The following is a 17,959-nucleotide window of genomic DNA, read 5'->3' on the forward strand; positions in this document are numbered from 1 at the left end:
AAAAAAATGTGATAATCCCATACAGCTAACTCTGGTGAATATGGAGAATGAGTTAATCCTGCAAACTTCACCTCCTATATCTGATTCACTGTAGAATGGACGATGCAAGAACTGGCATTCACACTAAAGGCACAGAATACATCTAAGCCCCGCAAATAAACTGCTTTTGAAATAATGGCTTTAAATGATTCAGAAGCACATAACACTGGTCACTCTTTCTCCTCCCTCTCTCTCTCTCTCTAGATAATGTTCTAGAATCACTTTTTTATGATCCTAGAATACAGTAACATTTTTCTGGCTGATGCTTGGGTACAAACTTTCTTCAGTCAAGATGCATCAGTATAATACCACTCTAAACTTGCACATTTGTCTGGTGAGTAATAGTGCATTCTGGATTCATCTCCAGTCACTGCATGTTCTAAAAAGGCATTTCCTTCATACTCAATGTATTGCTTCCAGGACAGAATTCACATTAAGGTGTGTGACATGATACTATCACAATATAATGTGCCCGCCCAGGTCAAGCAGAATCCTCAATACTTTCAATACTGTTCTTAAATTTATTCACCCGCTCACACACACTTGCCATTGACTTATGGATGCTTCACCATACTGAGCCAATACTCTTCAATAAATTTCAACTGGTTTTACCCTTCTGAATTCAAAAATCACATTACAGATTGCATTCCTACCTTCATGCATGACTAAAAGAATATCACCAACTTGAAATTTGACTGTTTCCAAATATTGCCAGCAATGATGTCATGTGGGAGCTCAGAGTTGCCAAAACACTTTGATCAATAATCTGACATGCGATTATCATCAAGTTTTTGCATAGTTTTTTGCATTTTTTTGCATTGGTTTTGCATTGGTTTTCATTCACCATAGGGGGACCTCATGGGGCATCTAATCTCAAAATTTTAAAGCAATTTTTTTTAACACTCTGATCTAAACCAGTGAGCACTTGTACCTACAGTGTTCTCCCCAGAAAATTTTGCCAACCAGGTAGCATTATGAAGTAGACAGGTGGGGAAGTGTAATAATACTTCGCAATATTATAAAATTTTATGTTATTTATAAATGCGACTTAAGTGACCCGGAGCAAAAATTAATTGCATAATTTAACATTATATTGATTTAATGATAATTTGTGCAACAAACATTGAAAAAAATGTTAGTGTTATATCTTTTAACTGAAAAATAAATTCCAACACATACATAAACACACTAAATTTAACAAATAAGGTACTTTTTATTTAAAAATTAGAATGTTTTAATAACAAATTTAAAAAAAACAATTTGGCTAAAGTACAGAAAAGCCTGCACGAGAAGCACACAAAAGTTTGATGAAATTTAGCGGTAAAAGTACTTTGCCGTAACGGTATTTGTATTGTTGCTCGCTCAGTAAACATACAGTGGGTGTTATCGGTCAGGAGTAGAAATTGAATCCCAGGGGAAATTGAAACCCTCCCGAAGTGGAGGGGGTAACCTGACCTTTTTTCTTTAGAATCACTAATTGAATCACGAACAGCATCGTATTGGAAGTTCTGGCATCGTAAAAAATGTTCGTAATGTAGTTTCACCGGTAAACTATTTCGAAGTTTGCCGTGCTTCTCGTGTGGGCTTCCTTTGCCTTTTTTTCTTAATAAAAAATTTATCCACTAGTTCACCAGTGATGCTAAATAAAAAAAGGTCAGGTTACCCCCTCCACTTTGGGAGGGTTTCAATCTCCCATGGGATTCAATTTCTACTCCTGATCGATAACACCCACTGTATGTTTACTGAGCGAGCAAGAATACAAATGCCATTATGGCAAAGTACTTTTACCAGTAAATTTCATCAAACTTTTGCATGCTTCTCGTGCAGGCTTTCTTTACCTTCGCCAACAATTTTATTAGAATTCGATGTAAAAAAATAATAATGAAAAATGTTTAAATCCTTACAGTGATTTTAACTCAAGATTAACATTGTATATATTGATTCTTCTCTTCATCTTAGAGGCCCAGTTGTCTGCAGCTTTTTTATAATCAAAAAACAAGGACATTGCCTCTGCAATGTCCTTGTTTTTTATTTTATTTTATTGCAATTTATATTATTATATTTTTGCACCTATATGAAGACCAAGACAAACAATGCATCTAACAAATCACAGAATTTAATGTGGCATATTAATTTGAAGAATTATAATACTCAGCTTGCAGTAGAGATGGCTATAGAGTGAGTGAGTCAATACACTAAGTCGACTCAGAAAATGTCCGAAAGATTTGAATAACAAAAGTAAATCTGAGTAGACAGTGAATTGCAGAATTCAACCAACATATCAATGCCATCAACCAACTGATAGCTCAACATAAAGCACAAGACAATATTCTCGGTAATCTGGATTCACAGCATCATACTACGTGATGGTCTCACAACGTCAGTGCGATGGTCGAATAGTGGGAGGCCTTTAACTGCGTAGGTAGGTTACATAACAGAAAGCTGAGTTCTGCCAATCTTTCGGCATCCAATCACAATTCCAGTCGGATTTCTGCTGGCGTCTGCTCCTGTTGTATTGACCTTGATCGCATAGTATGTTCAAATTAATATTGACAGAATACTGTACAGTACCACAAGAATCACTTAAATTTTAGCCGGGCGGTCGGTTAAATTCACCAAGCAGTTCGCCCATTCGAGAGGTCCTGGGGAGACCACTGACCTAACATATAAACAGACAGGTGAAATTTACTGAAAGGGTGGATGACTCATTTCTTCAAAACAGATGAACTGAGGATAAAGGAAAATCACTCTCCCTCAATTCTCTAATATGGTGCTTACAGTAGAATACAGGTTGACCACAGCATATTTTCAGGAATATGGCATGGTCAACCATCAGGAATATGCCTTAATCTTTTCCACTGGCTATGGACACAACAATGCAGTTAACCAGTGCAACTTCTCGGTACAGTATGTGAGAGAGGCAGTTGTAAATATGTTAATTGTGGAATTTTCTTAACTCCACAATTTAGTTATTCTACAATTCTACAGCATTAGTTCTACTGCCTAAAGGCTCAAGGTGCAAAAAATGCATACAGAGGTTTTTCTCGAAATCTGTTCATTATGTGGAAATTTTATTCATTCTAAGGAAACTATTTTAATTATAGCACCCATGGATTTGAGAATCTATATAAGCTAAGACCCAAAAACTGTAAAATTTGGTTTAATTTAGCAGTTGATGTGTAAAGTTAGTGTGATACATAAGAGTGCACACAATGAAGTAAATATAGGTACGTATCTATATCTTTGAAAGTAGTGTTGTAGTTTAATAAATTTTGATTTTGTTGTAACAACAAATTTAAATATCGTACCTATGTAATGTTTTTTGTTATCATCTATTATGGCTGCGGCATACATTTCCTTTATTGAAAGCTTTTTAGTTTCTTGCTCTTAAAATATGAATTGATTCAAGTGTACTTATTTAATCTTTTACAATGAATCAATATCATTATCAGTTATATTACTCTTAAGCTATATTACTATAATCTCTTTTGAATTAAAAATTTTAAATTGTCAATAAACAATGAATTAAATGAAGCAGTAATTAAAACAATGATATATTAATATTTAAAAACGCATTAATAATAATAGCAGAAAATTTTTATATAAAATAAAGAAAGAAATTTTTTTTCTTTAAAATTGTTCCTTTACCAGCTTTGAAATTAACTGTATTGAATATGCTGCTAGTTGTAATATTAATTAATTATAACTTGCTTTCACAAAAATAGTTTGCCATTTTATATATCTTTATTCTTTACAAGAGAACAACCGTTTTAAAAATATAATGAAAAATAAACTCCTTTATTTTAATGTTGATTAGTTCCTTCTCAACCAACCATTATGAAAATAAGCTTTGAATCAGGAGCAGCAAAACAAAAGAAACAAAATGAAGAACAAAAACAACGAAGAACGCAAAGAAATGCCATCAAATTTTATTTACTGACCTCTGGATCTGCAAAAAACAATGGACAAAATGAAACCTCAAACCAACTCAAAATGTAAGCACTGCAGTGATGCAAGCAAGAATTCAGAAATAACAAGCGGACCAAATTTCTGAAGGAAATATTGGAGGACAAGAAGATAGTGTACGCTGGAATACAGATCTATTAGTGAAACATGACCAACTTGAAGAAATACAGAACAAACACAGAGGCATGTAAATTAAACTCAAGATATTAATTATTGTAAAGGTACGATGCCTCAGATTTACCCTAAAGATATTGCAGAATGACCAGTAAATATATACAGACAAGTCTAAATAGCATGTTTGTAGAATACTACTTATCAAATAAACATCAAAATTTTGGTAGAAATGAAATGTTGAAAGTAAAATATACACAACATGACCAGATACACTATAGAATCTAATGTTCACTGTAAAAAAAACTAATGGAACCAAAGAAAAGTGTGAATGGTTAATTTTTTCTGACACTGGAAAGTTGGTATATTGTTTCATTTGCAAATTATTTTCTACCTCGTTAAATAAATTTATAACTGCATTCAACGACTGAAAAAAAATGTACATAGAGCTTTGACTGAACATAAGCGCTCAAAGGATCATATCCAACGTATGGGGATATATAAGAAAAAGTGTCGAATAACAGGACATATCAATACCGAGTTAATAAAACAAGATTGCAAAGAAAATTATTGGTGTATTAAAAAGTTATTGCTACAATTCAATTATTAGGTACCCTTGGCATAGCATTTAGAGGTAGCAAAATATGGTAAAATTAAAGCAAGATTCTAAAGTTTTCTTCCCATGGAATATCACAATGCAGAATACCTTGAAAAAATCATTTTATTATTATTAATAGCCATAGGGTGAAAGGAAGCCTGAGGCTTAGGCTACACCAACCAAAAAGAGAGAGAGAGAGAGAGAGAGAGAGAGAGAGAGAGAGAGAGAGAGAGAGAGAGAGAGAGAGAGAGAGAGAGAGAGAGAAAATCACCAAGAAAGAGAAGAATGATGATATCCAGCGCTCAGGACCCTGGGTGTGCCAAGCCCATACTCATCAGATGTGAGCCCCACAAGTTATCTGATTTATCCATAGATATCGAAAAATACAGAGGGCAGAGTTATGATAATATGCTGCCAATATAGCAGCAAAATATTTGGGTTTGCCAGCTAGAATAAGACAACACAACCCCTCAGCATTTTATATTGTTCTGCTGCATTACATTATTTCAATTTTGTCCAAAATTCATATTTTTTTTCCCTGCATGAACGAGACGATGGAATATATTAAAAAAAATGTTTACTGGTAAATTCATTTACATTAAAATGAATGTGATATGCACTGATATCATTGTTGATGTTATCAGCATTGAAAAGAGGATATAAAAAAATTAAAGAAGCTCTTATTAATATTTCAACATCTGAACATGAAAAGCCATTTAGCCAGCTAGTCTACAAAATTAGCCACCCACTTCAACAAATAAGTAACAGCTCTATGAACAACAATTCTGAAACAAAGTGAGGAAGATTAAATGCTACTAGCAAATCCCTTCAGGACTCAAAAAAAAAAAAATTTACTAAAAAGCAGAAATCTTTTAAAATCATTGAAAGAATTTATTTTAGATGTTAGAAATAATTTTGAAACAACTGAAGATGAAGCTAAATTATTAAATGACGAGACCGAAAAGAAAGATGAATGAAACTCGATAAAGAAATGTAAAATTATGTACGACGAAATAAGAGACAATGATGTAATTTTAACGGGCAGAAAATCATTTATTTGTGACACCGCTGTTATTTGTGATATGCTTATTGCTGAATTAAATCGCTGATCTGAAATATACACCGAGAGATTAAATATGTTTAGTGTCTTTTTAAATGATACTGTAGAGAAAAACGAGTTTGATTCATGTATTGACACGTTAGCAGATGATAAAAATGACATTGATATCGAACAATTCAAATCAGGAATCTTGCAATTTTTAAACTATGCCAAAGCAGAAAATGTTTCAAATAGTGAGTATATGTACAAAATATTTAATGATGGACTTAGATCAACATTTCTGAACGTAGAAACAATTCTGAAAATATTTCTCACAATGCCTATGACAAATGCATGTGGTGAAGTCTTTTTCAGAATCAAAAAGAATAAAAAACTATTACAAAATAATCTAATGCAGAACAAAATGTCCAATTTATCATTATTATTTATCAAATAAGAGGTAATGAACTCTATAAATTATGACAACATGATTGATAAATTTGTGAAATTTTAACCGAATAGTAAGCGGTGTTAGATTCTGGTGAAGTTCTTTCTGCATATGGGTTACAGATAGCCTGGGATTTTTATAAGGCTGGGCAGAATATATTAAATATTGTTATGTTCGTATTTAATACAGTAAACCTTCGATTTAATGGACTAATAGGGAAGAAGGGGGTATCCGTTAATTCTGAAAGTCCATTAAATCGAATATAACCTGGGGGGGGGGCATTTTTTATTGTTCTTAATGTAAAAAAAAAGTATTAATACAATATGCAGTTCGGTACAATATAAAATTATGTTGCAATTTGGCCTTTGATTTATGGATATCAGAAACAGTTGTTTTTTTACGCCGTAAATTTCACAAACATGTGTTGTTCAAATTTCTCATTTAGCTCTAATTTGCGTGCCACACTTAAGGTCACACGTTTTCTTTTAACTCCTCTATCACTCGATGCCATTTTAAATTGTAAGGATTGCAAAATTATTTAATAAATAAAGTCACAATTCAGAAACACTCTGTATACAACCTGACCGCACAATAGCTTGAGGCAGACTGAGACCAAAACAAAGCGAGTTGGCAGACCTGCAGTTTAGTGTCCCGAGTAATGTTCAGCTCACAAGTCACCGCCTGCTCTTATCTATTATCTGGGAAAACAGCTATTTGAACATGTTTTCAGAAAGAATAAAAAACAATTTCCTGAATTTGATTATAAAAATAAAAGTAGGTAATTATCAAAACAATAATGGAAATAGGTAATTATTATTAATTTTTAATTAATATTGTATTGCCAAAATAAATTATTTTGGCAATACAAAATTTTTACTGTCATACTTTATCAATAAAAAAGTTCAGGGGCCTCAAAACACATAAGTAGGCAGTGGGTGGGGGGGGGGGGAGAGAGAGAGAGAGAGAGAGAGAGAGAGAAGCAGGAAGTAGAGATAATTAAAGAAGCACAGAACACATTTCATCCAAATCTTCAAGCAGACGCTGTCTTGTCCCCCTCCCCATTTATTCAAAAAGGATTCAGACAGAACTACTCAAAATCCTCTCAGTGAAAACCCATGAGGCAATATACCAGAAGAACAATATGGCCCCTGACATAAATGTTTAACTATAGAACTGTGGAAGTAGGAAGGGTAGCAGACAACTGACTGGCCTATCATAGCCAAGTGTCAAGCACAAGAATACAATGCTTTTGAGTAGACAGTGATTCAAGTCTACATGACTGCTAATACCACAGTATTTAGCAGTCAAGTGTCTCAATGATTGTATTCAATTTCAAAATAATTAACTGTAAACTCCTTTCCTTCTGGTTGTGCCAGTGTATAAACAAGGACTTTTTTTCTCTGCCAACTTTTCAACATTCCTGAAAAAAAAAATGAGATACCAGATGAATGGAGAAAAGGAAGCCTATATGACATGAGCCAAAAAAACTTCCCATTTCACCCATCCATTCACTCCAAAAGTTTGTCCACTTCTTCCTTGAATTTATTTAAGCTATCAACTTCCATGATGACAAATGGAAGTTTGTTCCAGCAATCAACTACCAGCTGGCTAAAGGCAAATTTCTGCACATCTATTCAACAACTGTCTTTCCTCAATTTCAGTTTATGCCCCCTCAAGGTTTGTAATCTGAGCAAGAGGAAGAATCGCATCAGCATTGAGCCTGCTCAATTCATTCAAGGCCTTATATAACTCAATCAGCTCACCTTGCAGATGCCTAGTCTCCAGACACTGCAAGTTGCAAAACTTAACCCTTTCTTCATAAGAACGCCCATTTATTCCCCTCACCAGTCTTGTTGCCCCTCTCTGTCCTCGTTCTGGCAACTCTACATCTTTCCTAAAATGAGGCTTCCAGACCTCATTTTAGGAAAGATGTAGAGTTGCTATATTTTGGCGAGTCGTGAATTTAGTTGCCTATAAATTTACTAATAGAGTAAATACAAATGCTTGAATAATTACAATGGCTAATTCTAAAAATAAAAGAGGTATAAGAGATGGAAAAATTAAAAATGTTGATAGTGAGAGTGGGAAAAATACTGTTCTTATGAGATGAAATGTGTGCCCAGCAATTATATTAGCAGCCAATTGAACAGAGTAACTGGATTTGTAATGTTTAAATGCAGAATATGAAAGGAAACAGGGCTGGAAGTGTATCTAATGGGGGAAAAAAAAAAAAAAAAAAACCTCAACATTTGCTCACCTTCTTCCTATAAACATGCCTCTTTAAATAAGATTTTTATTACATAAAAATTATTAGTTTTTGTCATCTTTTTTGTTTTCACATTAGTAGTGCAATTATTATTTGTGTTTAACTGATAAAATAGGTGAACTTTTCTTACTTGACCTTAGAAACTGCTAACGGTGACAAGCAAAGAGAGAGAATTTTGCTTCCATTGTTCACTGCAAGGACATAAGAATGTTAAGACGCTATTTCATATTATTTTATACAATACCTTAAAGGTATAATTAACACTAGAAGAATTTTTATCAAGTGCGTACACTAAATCTATAACAATACAAAACTGATTTTATAACATAATAGTGTACCATAATTTTATACCATAATAGTTGCTATGGTATAAAATTAGTACTTGCTACTGTTGCATAACCCAGGAATAGCATAGCAAACTGTTTATAATTATATTATCTCTTAGTTTAGTGTGGTTTTTTTAATATAAATTTAAGCTAAAAGCATACCACAAACTAGAGCAGAAAAGCAAAATAATGAAATGCTTTGGCTCAGGGAGCACTGCCAGGGGCAGTTCTAAGAATTGGAGTTTTGTAATGTGTACAACTTTTGCATGTTTCCAAAGCCATCTGTAATGAACATGATACAAGCAATGGAGATTTTCCTTGCAGAGTGCGAGATTAAAAGCAAATTCAGCAATCTAATGGGCGATTATGAGAGCTTGAGTTAGGGTTAATGCCCTTAAGAAATTAAAACGAGGGATCCATCAAGTACTCAGCTGCCCACTTAAATGGTAGTCTAGCGCATCAGACAACACGACATTCCCAACAGCAGAAAGCACTGGTCCCACAGGAATTAGCTAATGAGGATTATCACATAATTTATTAGTTACTCTATTGTCAAGAAAATATACTGAGAAATATAATAGGAAATATACTAACAAATTAACAAATATAATGGGAAATATACTGAGAAATAAACAGTACTGTTCTTTGACATCACCAGTGCCAAAAGCAAATGTTGAGGTCAAAGAACAAACCTTTTAAGGAACAAATAGTGACATTGTCACACTCATTTTAAGAATAGGCAATCTGAAGGTTTACATAACAAATGACTTGAGGCAAGATTAAGTAAATTATGAGAAGTCTCTTATCTAATATAGAGAAATATATATCAAAGCATTCTTTGCTTATGCACTATAAGGAAAGGAATGAATCACATTGGCCCACAACTTATGAATAACATGGATATTTTCAACCCTATTCAACTCACTAACAAAACTGAATAAATTAGATATTTTTAATAATAAATTTTGAATTTATAATTAAATTCATAATAAGTTTGAAATTATTTAGGCCCTTCATCATATTTGGGCTGAATAATAATAGAAATTATTTTTTTTTATTATTATTACTTTGTTTTTCATTGTGTAATTATTTCCATATTTTTACTGACCTGTTTGATATACTCTAAAAATTTTGATTTGCAAAATTTAAATTATAACTCCTAATAGCAGAGCGATACTGAGAGGACTTGCCTTTTCGAAGTATATTGTCAAGTGACAAAATATTTCCAAATACTTATATAACTGATATTATTATAAGTTTAACTATCTTAAACTACAGTTTACGACAGTTACAGAATTTTATACTTTCTATAGTTAATACGATTCTATAGTTTAAAATCCTAAATTACAGAATTCTGTAGTTCAGAATTTGCTTCTCTAACTGAATCTAATGCTTTAAACACTTGCTGCAAATATCTTATAATCTACCATTTAAGAAATGGGCAGCAAAACTTCTGATGATAAACAAAAGGGAAAAAGTAAAAAATTCAATCAAAATTTAGAGAAAAAGTAGGTTTATTGTTTAATGTTGCAAAACAAGAAACACAAACTACAAATGATGGAATGACAGCATGAAAATTCTTGATAAACTACATTTATCATCAGACATAAATGGTGTTGGATAATATTTCATAAGATAATTTTATCTATGTTCACTTGTTTGCAGTGAAAATAAATAAAATTTTCACAAAGTAAAAAAAAACTACAAAAGAATCTTTAATATTGCACGTTTAGTGCTACACGTCACTAAAAGTTCATTAACTTTGGGATATATGGAGAATGCATAATAAAAACCAACTTTTCAAGCAAGCACAGGAAGTGACCAATAAGAACTTTAACACAATCACTGCTTCTTGGGTGAAAATTTGTCTTCAGATTTTAGGGAGGGAAAACCACCCTATACTTTTAGATCATTTGCTTCCAATTTAACAGAAGGAAAACTTAACAGAAGAAAATTTAAGGGCACAAAAGGTGATATAGTTGTACACGTCGGCACTAATGATATTAAGAGTAGGAGACCGGCGGAATTACTTAGCAAGTACAGGTCACTGTTGAAAAAAAGCCGTGAATTAGGGTTGAACTTGAAAGTGTCTGCAATTCTGCCCAGGACACGATAGGAGGGAGTATATGATGAGAGCCTTGTCGATCAATTCGGCCCTGGAGGGATTGTGCAAGGCTCAAGGGGTAGAATTTTTTTCAGCCTGGACTGTACTTGTTAACAGGAGAGATTGCTTCTACAGGGATGGGATACACTTAAATAGAAAGGGGGCAAGAATTTTTGCTGATGCTGTTGAGGCAGTGTTAGGTGGGTAGGAAAACTGCTAGTTGGGGGGGATACAAGGACTAATAGATTAACAGTAGCCACTGGCAGAGGTGGAAGTGATTCTTGCACTGCTTCTATTCAAATGAGCAGAAGTCTGAAAAACAAGATGCAGGATATTTCGGAGACTGCTGGTAGTCATTGCGTTACAAGTAAACACATGGGTTGTGTTAGGGTAGCTAAGAATAGAAACAGGTGCATGTATACCTGCGTGTACACCAATGCTAGGAGTTTGGTAAATAAATGTGATGAATTTGAGGTATTGCTCAAAACATCAAAGGCAGATATTGTTGGGATATCAGAGACGTGGTGTCACACAGATATAAGTAATGCGGAACTGGAATTTGGGGAATACAATGTATATAGAAAGGATAGACAGGACAGGAGGGGAGGAGGGGTTATGCTATTAATTAAGAAACACAAAGTCAAAGGAAGTGAAGCCAGTTGACATCGATGGACAGGGCAGTGTCGAGTCAGTTTGGTGTGACATAAGCATAGGGAAATCAAAATTGAGAGTAGGAGTGTGCTATAGGCCTAATGACTCTGATGAGTATAATAAGGAACTGTACAGGGAAATAGAGTGGGCCAGTAAATCAGAGAGTCTTATAATGGGGGATTTTAATTTCCCAGATATTGACTGGAATTTGTGGGTTGGTCACTCGCACACTAGCAAGGCTTTTGTGGATTTATTGGATGATTGTTTTCTACATCAGCATGTTCGTGAGGCAACAAGAGGGATCAATACTCTTGATCTGATTATCAGTAGTGATTCTTCATGCATTAAGAACCTGCAGATAAATGAACCACTAGGTGGCAGTGATCACAGTGTGTTGAAGTGGGATTTACTCAAGGAGGTAACTACCATCAGAGGTAAAGGGAAGGGTTTTTGTTTTCGTAAAGGCGACTATGATGGTCTGAGACAATATTTAAATTCTATACAGTGGGACCAACTGATGATGTTACCAACAGGAAACTCAAAATGGGAAGCATTCAAGGAACTAATCTTGGTGGCTACCAGGCTTTACATACCAACTAAGAAATATTGTTCAAGGTTTAGGCCTAAATGGTTGTCAGATGGACTAATGAGACATGTGGCAGAGAAGAAAAATGCATGGGATACATACAAAGTAATGGGGGTGACATGGAAGCCTTTGATAGATACAAGCTGGTCTGTAACCAAGTCACAAAGGAGATTAGGCAGGCTAAGGCGATTTTGAGAAATCTTTGGCAAAGTATGCAAAGAAAAACAGAAAGGAGTTCTTTACATACTTGAACTCGAGAAGGAAAGGGATGAATCTGATTGGTCCACTGGATATTGATGGTTCAACAGTTGAGGATCCTGCTCAGGTGGCTAACAATCTAAACGAGTATTTTGCATCTACATTCACGCATGAGGAGTTATTCAGGAAGGAGAATGATGTAGGTAAAGTAAACATTGGCAGTGAGCTGGATGATTTTGTAATAACTGAGAGGAAAGTGGAGGAGAGATTGTTGAGGATAAACATAAAAAAGGCACCTGGGGTGGATGGGATCTATCCAGTTATATTAAAGGAGGCAGCAAAGGAAGTATGCAAACCCCTAGCCATAATTATGAGAGCTTCTTTGGACTCAGGGGAGGTACCCATAGACTGGAGATGTGCAAATGTAACCCCAATTCACAAAGGAGGATCAAAGGCTGACACAAGTAATTATAGACCTGTTAGTTTAACTTCTGTTCCAGGTAAATTAATGGAGGCACTGGTTAAAGAAGCACTGCAGGATCATCTAGACAAGAATTCAGTTATAGCTCAGACGCAGCATGGTTTTGTTAAGGGCAGGTCTTGCCTGACCAATTTGATTGGATACTATGATGTAGTCATAAAAGAACTGGATGCAGGGAATAACTTTGATATTATATATTTGGATCTTAGAAAGGCTTTTGATACTGTTGCACATGGAAGACTGCTGCACAAATTGGAGCAGTGTGGCATTGGAGGCAAATTGCTGCTATGGATAAGGGGATGGTTGAGTGGCAGAAGACAGAGAGTGGTAATCAATGGACACTGCTCAACGTGGACTAATGTTATTAGTGGAGTTCCTCAAGGTTCAGTGTTGGGTCCATTGTTGTTTTCGGTGTTTATGAATGATATTGATGATGGGATATCAAGTTTAATGTCTAAGTTTGCAGATGATACAAAGGTTGGCAGGGTCGTTAAGGACACTACTGACGCTATGCTGCTGCAACAGGATCTGGAAAGGTTGAACAGATGGGCTGAGAGGTGGCAAATGTTTAACTTGACAAATGTAAAGTACTACATATGGGTAACAGTAACCCCAGAGCAATGTATCAACTCTGCGGTACTACACTGACAGTGGTGGAGAATGAAAAGGACCTGGGGGTAATTGTGCAGGCAGATATGAAGTTCTCTGAGCAGTGCAGATGAGCTGCAAGAGTAGCTCATGGTGTCTTGTCAATGATATACAGGAATTTTTCTAGCAGGGATAAGGAGGTGATTATTCCCTTGTATAAGGCAATGGTTAGGCCACATCTTGAGTACTGTATACAGGTCTGGAGGCCTCATTTCAAGAAGGATGTAGAGCTGCTGGAACGGGTACAGAGAAGGGCAACAAGATTAGTAAATGGAAAAAAGGGCTGCTCTTACGAAGAAAGGCTTAAGTTTTGCAAATTACAGAGTCTGGAGACTAGGCACCGGCGAGGTGATCTGATAGAGGTGTATAAGGCTTTGAATGGTTTGAGCATGCTCAATGCCAATGGGATTCTTCATCTTTCTCAGAATAATCACCTCAGAGGGCATAAATTCAAATTGAGGAAGGACGGATGTCGGATAGATGTGCGGAAATTTGCCTTTGGCCAACGGGTGGTTGGTTGGTGGAACCGACTTCCATCACTTGTTGTTGAAGTTGATAGCCTAAACAAATTTAAAGCTCAACTGGACAGGTATTTCGAACGAACGGAGGGGTGAAATGGGAGAGGGTTTTTTTTTTTTTTTTTTGGCTGATGCTGAATAAGCTTGCTTTCTTGCATCATATGCCTCTACTAATGCTAATGCTAAAACTGAGCATTTTTGTCAAGTAACCTTCACTGGGAGCTGATTAATTCATTCATAGTGAGAAGAAAGCCCAAAAAATGTTTCTACCCTTTCCTATCAAGAAAGACTCAAACTCATGGTTTTCAAACCCAAGTTCAAAACCATGGTTAAAAAAGCCAGCACTGAAAGTGTAAAAAGATAGAAAGAATGTAATTTCAGAAAATGTTCTATGACAGCAACAAATGAGGATTATCACATAATTTATTAGTAGCATCCAATTAATTCATTTTGAAATTAAGACACCAGGTTCCACCCCAGGGACTCGCATCTGGTGAGTAATGGCTTGGCACATCCAGGGTCCCGAGCTGGATACCATCATTCTTCTCTTCCTTGGTGATTGCCTTCTACTTCTGAAAAAACAACTCTTGTTTTTTTTTTCTCTCTCTCTCTCTCTCTCTCTCTCTCTCAGGGCACATCAAATTTTTTTTTTTTTTTGGCTGGTGCAGCATAAGCCTCAGGCTTCCTTGCACCATACAGCTAATAATAATAATAATAATCATAAAATAAACAAAGTTTCATATACACACATTCCCCATTTAAATCATAAACAGAGAGAAAACTGACAGAAGCAAGGATGAAATAAAGTGGACATGTTATTTAAATGCTAATAACTGATGATTTAAACCATTAAATTAACCATCAACTCTAACAATTAATAGACCAAAATCACTAAACATTTTAGATCAGTTCAGCCCTACAGCATTATGTTATTTTTATAGAACCCTACTGCTATTAAAATTTAAGATACAAAATAAAATCACTGCCATTTTGGTTAGACTTCGCTAAGCCCATATTGTATGGGTGTGACAGTTCAATGACCTTAATTGTTGCAATTATTTTTTTTTTTTTTTTACTATAGCAATGTGTAAACAAAATTCCGAAAAAAAAAATAATAATAATAAATCAAATTTTGGATACCCCTCACAAAAATTTTGCACCATACTGTACAGAAACAATTATGATATTTTCATGATACAACCAAACGATTAATCATAAATGTGATGTGTACGGTTTAAGAAACAAACGTTTCACTAAGGACCGGGTAAGCTCCTGGGACAAAACATACTGCAAGGAAAAACCCGATATCGAAAACATTATTTTTAGGGTACACAAAAATTTTAAAAATAATAATAATAACATGCACAGCCGATTACTATAGCGTTGGTTGAAATGTTTCAATAAAGTGGCTGGAATTAAGCTGTGAACTTGTCTAATCTCAAATGTATAAAATGAAATGTATTTAAATTACAACTGTTCTGAAACATCCAAATTCAAAAAAATGAAACTACCTCAATTAAAGACTAATAATGCCACGAAGAAGTAATTGTGAAACAAATTTCATACGATGAACATAACAGATTTCTTTATTATACTATTATTTTTATTGTACATAAACCTATTCGCGTGATAAAAAAAACGGCTTCAAACACACATAAAATATTAACTACTCAATTTTAAAAAAAAATTTTAAAAAACACACATAAGATATTAACTACTCAATTAAAAAAAAAAAACAAGAAAATGCTCGACAACAAACACTCCCACATTTTCTTCAATATAACCGGGAATAAGTCACATGATGAGGCAACACACACTCTCGGAAACGAAGATAACACCTGTTAACTTTACTTTATGAATATTACGATGGTTTTGAGCAAACCGCATATTATAATGATACACTTAACAAAGAAAAGAAGATTAAATTCACCTTAAACTATATCGCACAACATCACATCTTAGAAACAGCAGTTATTCTCTCAATATTAATTACGAGATTATACTATATATTGCAGAGGGAATGTGTTTGATTGACGCTTTATTAGTATGTAATACCGGAAACCCTCGTATAACACGGTAGTTTCATTCTTACAAAATCTCGTGTAACGCAAAACCGTGTTATACAGGACTAAAAACCAGTACAAAAAGCGTGGTTATGTTCCAAAAGCTAACAAAAATACACCATTTTTTTTATAACTATCGGAAACTTAATTTTTATAATAGTCATAACTAAATATTTTAACTTTATTTTTATAATAGTAATAACTAAATATTTTAACTTCATTTTTATAATAGTGGTAACTTAAATAGCAATAACTGAACAAACGTCTTACCTTACAAAGTGTGATACTTAATAGGTCAGAAAATATATGTTCATTTAATTTTCTTTCTCTTCCTTGATGCTAAGTACAATCAAACCAGAATGTTTTGTCTGTTGCAGGATATCACTTTCTGAAATTTCTTCGGCAGCATCTAGATTTCGTGTATCTTTTGCTCTTTAAAAAACCAGTAATCTGGGTTTTTTTGCTTATACTTGAGAGATCACTGTAAATTTCTTCGTATGGAGCTAAACATTTTTGAAGCTCCCTTTTGAATTTTGTGCTCCTTTAAGTAGAAGGATCTGCATTCAATTCCTCGGCTAGGTTAAATTTTCAGAATTTTCATCTGCGCTACGCTATCATTTTCTGAATTGATTTGCTTTAAATCTAATGACATTTCCACCAAATCTGCTCTTCCAGAATTTTTTTCTACCAGTAATTCTTCAATGTCTTCAGTAGTCATAAACCTACCGACTTAGCACGTTCTACTTTCGCACCGGTTCGACCATATTTCCTGGATGAACAGACTCTGGACAAGCATTTTTCAAACACTAGCATTAGTACAGGCATACGATGCAAGAAAGCAAGCTTAGGCAGCATCAGCCAAAAAAAAAAACCGCTCACATTTCACCCCCTCCATCCGATTAAAAACACCTGTCCAGCTCAGACTTAAATTTATTTAGACTATAAACATCCACAACAAAACCAGGAAGTCTGTTCCACCAAATAACTACCCTCTGGCTAAAGGCAAACTTCCGCACATCTATACTACAATTGTCTTTCTTCAATTTGAATTTATGCCCTCTAAGGTGATTATTCTGAGCAAGAGGAAAAATCCCATCAGCATTGAGCATGCTCAAACCATTCAAGACTTTATACACCTCAATCAGATAACGTCACAGGTACCTAGTCTCCAGATATGTAATCTGCAAAACTTAAGTCTTTCTTCGTAAGAACAACCCTTCGTTCAATTTACTAATCTTGTTGCCCTTCTCTGTACTCGTTCCAACAACTATATATTCTTCTGAAAATTAGCCCTCCAGACCTGTATATAGTACTCAAGGTGTGGCCTAGCCATTACCTTATACAAGGGGATAATCACCTCCTTATCCGTGCTAGCAAAATTACTGTATATCATTGACAAGGCACCATGAGCTACTCTTTCATATCTGCACAGCTCAGAAAACTTCATATCTGTCTGCACAATTACCCCCAGGTCCTTTTCATTCCCTACCGCTGTCAGTGTACTATCGTAGAGTTGGTACGGTATTCTGGGGTTACTTCTTCCCATATGTACTACTTTACATTTGTTAATGTTAAACTTCATTAGCCACCTCTCAGCCCATCAGCTCAACAATTCTAGATCCGGTTGCAGCATTGTACTGTCATTTGTGTCTTTAACAACCCTGACAACCTTCGTCTCGTCTCCAAACTTGAACATTAAGCCTGATATACCATCATCAATATCATTTATAAATACAGAAAACAACAATGGAGCCCAACACTGAACCCCGAGTGACTCCACTAATAACATTAGTCCACGAAGAGCAGTGTCCATTGATTACCACTCTGTCTTCTCCCACTCAACCATATCTTTATCCATAGCAGAAATTTTATCCAATGCGACACTTCCAATTTGAGCGCAGTCTTCCATGTGCAACA

At 34.8% G+C, this 17,959-nt stretch overlaps 1 protein-coding gene across 1 annotated transcript in view; it reads right to left on the minus strand.

Annotated features, from left to right (window-relative positions):
• Positions 1-15,959, minus strand: part of LOC150084631 (lysosomal-trafficking regulator-like) — a 686,318-nt gene extending 670,359 nt beyond the window's left edge. Inside the window, exons 1-2 of the mRNA XM_090376308.1 lie at positions 15,910-15,959; positions 8,598-8,658 (exon numbers count right to left, since the gene is read on the minus strand). The gene's annotated coding sequence lies outside the window, so the exon portion shown is untranslated. The remainder of the gene's footprint in view (positions 1-8,597; positions 8,659-15,909) is intronic.
• Between the last annotated feature and the right edge of the window lie 2,000 nt (positions 15,960-17,959).

Source organism: Mastigoproctus giganteus, chromosome 6, assembly GCF_048544385.1.
Source record: "Mastigoproctus giganteus isolate SK-2022 chromosome 6, ASM4854438v1, whole genome shotgun sequence".
Taxonomy (NCBI): domain Eukaryota; kingdom Metazoa; phylum Arthropoda; class Arachnida; order Uropygi; family Thelyphonidae; genus Mastigoproctus; species Mastigoproctus giganteus.